Below are 8,546 nucleotides of genomic sequence, written 5' to 3'. Positions count from 1 at the left end.
ACTAGTGTGGGGGAGGATGTTCCTTTTGGGTTGGTTGAAGTGTACATAGGAGGGGAGGGTAGTGTGGTAGGGTAGTGGCTTGTACATGAGAAGGACTATTGAGGATTGTGGCCTTGTTGTAGTTGATGATGTTGTGATGATGTTGTTATGGTGATGTGATGACGATGATGATGTGATGGTGATGATGGTGATGTTTTGATGATGTTTTTATGATGATTTTTGCTGATTTTTGACAATTTCTGATGATTCTTGAGCTTTGTGTAGGCGAAGATGCTCCCAAGAAAAAAATCCAAAATTCCCGACAATCCAAATTCCCTTAATCCAAACTTTGTAGATAACTTTTTATTTATTTTTCTTTTTATCTATAACTTTAGTCTTTTTCTTTGGTTTCTAACTTTTTTTCTATTTTTCTTGTTTTGTCATAGTTTTTTTTGGTTTGGCTCACCTTTCTTGAAGTTTGAAAGCGGAAACGAAGGAAGTTAAGGAGCAACACAAGCTCCCTTGGTGATATTGTATGAATTATCTTGTCTTCCATTTCCAGCGGCATTTGTTGAGACCTTTCCTTTCTTTTATTTGCTCTTTCTTTGAGTGTTTAGTCTAGGTTAGCTTAGGAAGAAGTTGAATGGTTCGAGGATGTTTGCTTTTGGTTCTATGGAACCTGGGATCGTTGATGTTGTTATCGAACGATCACTTGTATGACGATTGGGATTTAATTGAATTATATGCCTCGTATATGAACCTTTTTTATTTCTTCCTCTTCCTTTTGTTTTGTTTTCCCCTTTTTGTGTTACAAGCATAATTATGACAATTTGAAATGATTTTTGATGTGTAATTTGCTCACTCTTTTGGATTGGTTTGCCTCGATGTGTCTTTGAATGCTTATCTTCCTAGTTGTTGAGGGTTTGCACGGTTTGAGAATGCTTTGGGTTGAGTTAGACACATTTTAAGCTAAGGTAGCCCTATTTAGAACTTTTGAGGACGTTTGAACCCCTAGTTCACGGGAAAGTGGTAAGATGGTGTTGCTCTCTATGGTGGATAGGATTCCCTTGGTTAGTATTTGCTATATTTCTTATCCCGTGTGAGCGTCATTTGTTCTAGCCTTCATCATTATTGTGAGCGGCATTTAGGATCCTTAACTATGCATGTCTTAATCTTTGTGTTGGCGTCTAGCTCCCAAGATCGTGACCATATAACTCTATAGGAGGAAGAGGGCATTTCTTCTCATTTTTCTTTGTTTTCTTTGTGTTTTGTTACAAATTTGGTTTTCATTTTTACATTCACCCTCTTGCTAAACAATTTGAGCCTTATTTCCCCTTTCTTGACTTAGCAATATTACAAACCTATCGGCCTATGTTCTACCAACCCTTGTAGTTAGTGAAGCATTGGTTTGTGAGGTTCGAGTTTGATAATGTTGAAATTGAGCAAGAAAGTTGTGTAATTTGTTTCAAATAAGGTTTTGAAAGATTATTCATGAAAAGAGTACGCAAAAAGGTTTGGCAAGAAAGTTGAAACTCATGAAAACTAAGCAAAAAATAAAAATAAAAATAAAAATAAAAAATTTGAAAAAGATTGAAGTAATGTGGTGCAGTTTGTTTTGAAAGGTTGTAAGTTTGAGAATAAGTTCAATTCTTAGGATGTTCTTGAGAGATGGCCACTCTTACACTTCACTTAGGAATTGCCACCAAAATTTTAAAATTGTTTCCCAACCATAACCCCTAGCCATGACATTACAACCCTACTTAAGACCCCTGGATTCTTGAGGGGCGTGGTCAAAGAACGGTGGAGGGAGATAGATTTCAACCCTATGGAGAGAGTATGCATAGTTGAGATGTCGGGATGACCCTATGATTCCACATAAAATTTTCTTTTTCCGGTCCCCTCGAGGAACCATGAGGAGCTAGCTAGGGGATGAATTAAAGCTAGTGGAGAGAACGCGGACCGTCTTGGTTGGGGCTAGAACGGAGAATGAAATCATTAGTTCTCTACGCTTAGCTTAGGTTTGTCTTTTTAAACGTTGAATTGACAAGTTTCTTACCTCAGCCAGAAGGGATAGAATGCGTTCAAGATTGAACGTCTCTATCCCAGGGATATTGTCCTTATCCCTCTTCCGGACGGCATCCAGCATGGCCTTGGCGTGCTTCTGGACGTCTGGCCAGCGGGGAGATTGATCTGCACCACAATCAACACGTGATGAGTGCGAAACTAAGGCATCACCTATCTGTTGCCGACCGTCTGAGGATGATGTCTGTTGGGAGTGGGATATCACCCGTAAAGGCCACCCCATATCAAGCGGGGTATCAAAAGGGTTCTTACCTTAAGAGCCGGCCAAGCGGGAACCGCTTGCAGGCGTGGTGAACCCTGCAGTTGTTGAGGGGTTGACAAGATCAAGGCACAGGCTGCCGCCTACCTTCTCGAGTCGCCCCGCTATCCGCATCGTCTTAGCCCCGGCTGAGGCGCCAGGAGTTGACGTAGAGACGGACTTTTTATTTTGTTAAGAACGGCTGGGGCCTCCTCTCTAGCCCGCTTGAGGTTCTTCTCAAACGATTTCCCTACTTCTCCCCTTGTGAAAATAAACAAGTCAAGGTTAGTATCCGGGCAAGACAGTTTATAGAATAAACTTAAGAAAGGGTCAGGCGCTCAATACCTTGGCCCTGAGCTCGGCCGCAACTTTCTCCGCAAGATCTTTGCGGATGGTTGCAGAAGACCGCTTGGGAGTTTTCTCCGACTGCAACATGTTTAGTGCTTCTTCTGCAAAAAGAAAGAAATTGGTCAGAATCATAAATCAATTCCGATAGAAAAATACTACAGACGGTGTGAACCCAGGCGCATATGTTTATTAAACATGTGCCCTAGCCCGCAGGCGGCTAGGAAACATTCATCCCTGAACCAGGCGCTCTTGGGAATCCAATTCTTAGGGACTTTTATTATTTCCCCGGTTGACAGAGTTGCGTCTGTGAGGCCGAAAAAGTCTGCCGTTATTATTTTGTCAAATTCTTCCTCTGGGATCCGGGGAAGAGCGCATTTCCTACCTAACAAGAGTCAGGTTTCCTATTGTACAGACGGAACTCATAATTTTCCCGTCTGGTTGGGGCTGACATCAGGTAGAACCTGTGCTTCCAGCCATCAAACTTTGAGACCTTGTCCAAGGTCATCATGTATTGCGGCTGTGTGGTTAGAGTATACCACGCGCTCCAGCCGCCTGGGCTTCTGCTGAGGTAATGCATGCTTGCAAAAGCCTCCCAGCCGGGGTTAAGCCCTTGGAACTCGCAGGCGGCAACATACCCCAGAATGTTGGTCCAGGAGTTGGGGGTAAGTTGCCAGAGCCCAAGGCCGTAGCCTCTCAAAATTGCCTTCACCGCCAGGTGAAGGGGGAAGCAAAGGCCGGCTTTGATCTATGGGGGCAGAGGCGGCCTCGTCGCCGCCTTGGTCACACTCTTCCAGAAAAGAGTCTGCAGGAGTTGAAGGGGCGCGCGGAGGGGATCTCTCCAGAGCCGTCTAGTTTCCCTGACCAAACGTTTCTCCCTCAGGCGTTTGGCCGCCTGAGCCTTCGCTCTTGTAATTCGGAATCCATGGCAAAGGGTGGTCCCAACACCCCGAGCCGGCACTCCCAGTCCTAGACTCAACCGACCCTGGTGACCGGCTGGACTCTAACCTAGGTTGTGCCGTGTGTGTTGGTGATGCATCCATTTATTGCAAGAAATATGTACAAGCAGTGAAAAAAGAAAAGAGCTGAGAGAGACAGAGACGGTACCTTTCGAGTTGGTATCTGAGTGTAGGCGGGACCGGCTGTATTGCTGAAGAACGAGCTTTTTTGCTCACGTCTGACTTAAACAAGTGACTTCTGCTCTCTCGAAGTTTTTCTCTCAGAAATTTTTGTAAACGTACAAAATTATGAGGGTAAAACGGCTATATATAGAGGGTAAATTTGCGGGCATTTCCGTAATTTACCCAGAAGGTGAACAGTTACTTTGTAACGGTAAAATTACCGCCAACCGGAGCGTGACATGTGTCACAGATGCCACGTGGCGTGCCACGTCACATCTGTGGGGCAAATGTTTAGGGTAATTTTACCCCGCCACGTGGTCCAATCAGAGGATGACACGTGTCAGCCTCAGGATGGCCCAAAGTGGACCAATCTCTGCTTGACACGTGTCACTCCAGAAAATAAGGGAAAAAAGGCGGCCTTCAGGCCCAAATCCCGAGAATGCCGCAAAACGGCGCAGCCCACCAATGATTAGGGTTCAGTGACCAAATCAGGGGCACAATTCCCAAAGACCCTATAAATAGGGAGATACTCCTTATTTTGAAAGAGAGAACGTTTTATCATTTAATACACCTGCATTCTCTTACATCAGAGAAACACCTGAGCTTGGAATCCGAGCAAATACCCACCTAAATTTCCGTACTCTTTATTCCTTTTCAAGTTACTAACTTGATCGTCGGAGGCGGAGCACCACCCAACAGGTGTCTCCGTTTGTTTTGCAGGTACAGCTCATCCCGGATCAGTCTTCGTGTTGTAACTCTCCCGAGGGACAAAAACACCCAAAACAATACCTAAGGTTGATTGAAACATAAATATGCTAAGCAGAGGAACTAGTTATCACATTCCATTTTCATCCCAAACGGTTTTACCGCGTTCCCCCTACTTATCTCATGTCTCCCCTTAGTGAGCATCTCATAGATTCCGCGAAGGAACCGGAAAAAGATCAACATTTTGGGCTACTCGACATCTTGATTTCGCATCCCCTTTCCTTAGTCTACAACCTATGATTCCCTCCACCGATGAAAGACTCAACTCTTAGGTCCAAAGGTCTTCCCCAAGGTTGTAACGTAAGGCAAGAAGGGTTAAGGTAGGCTAACATTTAAAATTTGGTGGTTATCCTAAATTGTGAAGCAAAGACCGGCCAAATCTCAACACCAAACTTAAGTAATCACCAAACAAAAACGTATTAACACCCCTAAGCTTATTCAAAGCAACAATCTACAATCATTAGAACAAAAAGCGCAAGCGCTTTCCCTACAGGCTAAAAGAAACATTGTCCTTAATGCATAGAGAGGAGAAAGACACTTGAATTTTTATGGTTTTTTTTTTTTTTTTTTTTTTTTTTGCATTTTCTCATTTATAAATTTGTTTGTATTTTCTTGAACTCCTTAAAAGCATTAGTCCTTGCCTTTTTCAATTCGGACGGCTTTTTACAAATATGCATTTATTAACATCCTTGCCTCGTTTACTAAGGACGGCTTTTACATAAGCATTTGCCATTATTTACAAAATATAAACAACTCAATTATGTGTACCAATTCGAACCAAACGCCAACTTCATAGACCACAATCACCAAACATTGACCCTTGCTTCACAAAAACCAAAAAGAAGGAGAACGAAACAAAAGGCTCAAGATATCTAATTATACGGCTTGAAAAGAGGGAAAAAGGTTCAAAGGGGTAACAAGTAGGCAAATGTATCCCAAACCAAAAAAAAAAAGTAAACAAAATGGGACTATCCTAGAAAAAGAAAATACCTCCCCGAAAAGTTGCCTTTGTCCTCCCTAGGTAGTTCGGTCACGGTTTTAGGAATCATACGCTAAGATTCTAGATTAGGTTTGCGAAAATCAAGGATCCATGCCGCTCATGCAAGAGTTTGATGAAAGCTTGAACAAATATACATCTCACACAGTTGTAGCAAAAACTCACTAAGGTTGTCAAATCATAGATAGGGAGCAACTACCAACATGCCACAAACGAGTAGAATCCGGTTTCATGATCCCCCTAGTTCTAGACAACTATCTTAGCATGATTTATCCTAGAATCAACCAAACGTAGTCTCAAACCGTGCATACCATTATTACCTAGGAAGACTATTATTCAAAAGCAAAAGTCCATTGCATACAAGTCCAATTTTCAAAAAGAGAAAGAGTGAAAATAAAGCCTCAAAAAGTTATGCACACAAACAAGATTAAAAGAAAAGGAAAGAAAAAAAAAGAAGAAGATGGAAAACTTAGACAAGGACAAGGAAGGGAAAGAGGAAAAGGGCAAAGATGCAATCATAACACGTTTATCCCAATCAACATACAAGCGATCTAATGGCCACATCGCCAAAGACCCCAAACACACTAGGAGTTAAATTCATACATCCTCGAACCATTCAACTTCTTCTAAATCTAATCCTAATCTAAGCAACCAAGAAAATGAAGAAGTGAAAATAAAGAGGTAAAATAAGAAAGACCTCACCAAGCATCCGTGCTAAATTAAAGTACCCAAGGAGTAGGAACGTGCTTCTCCAAAAGGTTCCGCAATCCAAAGCATAGGCTACGAGCAAGGTGAGTTAAAGAAAAAGGCTATATATACAAAATGAAATTGTTATTAATTTCCAAACAAAAGCAAACAATAAAACACTTAGACACAAATTATATACAAAAACCTAGAGAAACCATCATCATCAAAATTTTTATTTATTTTGGTTTCTTCTAAAAAAACTCCCAAAAACATCAAGAAATGAAACAAAACAACAACAAGCAACAAACCAACGAGACCATTAGCAAAAATCCACAAAAAGCCTTATCGAAGACTTCCCACCGAGCCCTAGGTGCCTCCCCAAACCAACATAAAACATCCTTTTTGACCCTCCCCCCTCACAAAATGAAAGCATCGACCGCGATGCCTATAAACATGCAAAATAGGGAAAGGGGAGAACAAAAAGGGAAACAAACATGCATAAGGGGACTATTGGCCACTAGGGCCGGGACCATCATCACCCGTATCCCAACCTCCGGTGTAACCAGAAGGAAAACCATAGTGACCCTTGAATAGGTCAAGTTGGGATCGGGTTAATTGGTTATAGGGCTCAGGCTGAACAAGGGGCTCGGGGTGATGGGGGTGAACATAGTAGTATGCAGGATCACCCCGATAATCACTCCCCTCCGAGACCCTATAATTATAAGGTGGGAAGTCGCGCCTTGGCACATCGGGGTCCTCAACCCCGGGCCAATACGGGTACGTAGGGAGGTTGTCACCACCCCATGAAGGTACCGGCCCTTGTTGGGGCGGCACATAAGGGTAGTTTACCGGAGGTGTGACCTCCCCCCTACGCACACTAGCGTCATACAAGGCGCTAGTTTGATAAGACAAAGTTTGGTGGTCCGAGTACATACCTTGCATGCTCAATTGCATGCGCTCCATGTTGGATCTCATGGCCTTCATCTCTCGGAGATAAGTATCTCCTTGGAAACCTTGTTGTTGTTGTTGTCGTTGTTGCCTTCTTTCTCTTCTTCTTCTTTGAGCATCATCATGAAAATGCTCATGTTGTTGTTGTAGTGGCGGTTGTTGTTGCTCTTCATCATATTCTTCTCCTCCTCCTTCCTCCTCTTCCTCATCATTTTCATCACCCCCATCAATCTCATCATCCTCCTCCATCTCATCATCAATCCTCCCATTGTCCCTAGGGACCATCCAAATGTTTCTAGCCTGACGAAGGATGGAGGTGGCGGCCGGGTTAGGGAGTAGGCAATGGTGGGTATTTCTCACTAGCCAAGAGTAAGTGCCGGCTCTCCTAGTGCTAGTTATGAAACGCAAAGTGTTAACTTGCTTCAAACTAATCCACACGTATTCACTCCTTCCAACTGGAGTGCAAGACTTCAAGAACCCCTCTTGCTTGAAATACGACACAAAACGTGTCACCATGCCCCCACAATGAATTTCCCCCGTTTTGACCCCATGCATTATCTCCTTACAACAATTCATGAAGATATAGCCAAAATTAATCCCTGACCCTAACTCCGTCTTGGTACTCAGTTTGGACTAGGGAGATAAGGGGCTCGAAGATATCACCATTGGGGTTGAAACCAAGGGCTACATTGAACTCGGCTAGGTTCATGGTGTGTTTGACATTGAAGAGTTGGAAGGAAATAATAAAATCGGTTTCCCCCACCTTATTGAACTCAAATGTAGAGAAAAACTCAATGGAAGGCTCCAAATAGGTTCTAGGGGCCGATTTTAGAAACTCACCCAATCTTAGGTTATCTAGAAGGATGTCAAGGTCATTTTCAATTCCTAGCTTGGCCATATCCTCACGAAAGTAATGCCGGGAGGGTCTAAACTTCTGGTCTTTCATTTTGTTATAGATGGGGGTTTGTTTAGACCGGTTCCAAAATTTGAGAGGGGGTAGAGGAGGAGGAGGAGCATCATCTTGAGTTGTGAAATGCGGTTGGGGTTGAGGGTTTGAGGATTGGCCTTGAGAAGATTGGTCGGGGGATTGGTTTGAGTGCTTCTTGCTACTTTTGACTCTTCTTATCAAATCCATTTTAACAAAATTCACACAATTCACAAGAACACAACAAACTCCCTCAAACAAAACAACTTCCACCAAAAATTACTCACAAACCTTCTTACAAATCCAACCAAACCACCACAAACTACAAGGTACCTGTTCCAATCAACACAACAACTAAAAAACCAACAACAAACAACAATATCAACAATCATTCATCAATATAATCATGAATCAACAAGAAAAAGTAACAATCACCCAAATATACCAAATTTCCCATAA

The sequence above is a fragment of the Chenopodium album genome, chromosome 3 (genome assembly GCF_948465745.1).
Source record: "Chenopodium album chromosome 3, dcCheAlbu1.1, whole genome shotgun sequence".
NCBI lineage: Eukaryota > Viridiplantae > Streptophyta > Magnoliopsida > Caryophyllales > Amaranthaceae > Chenopodium > Chenopodium album.
Note: the sequence above shows the minus strand (reverse complement) of the source record.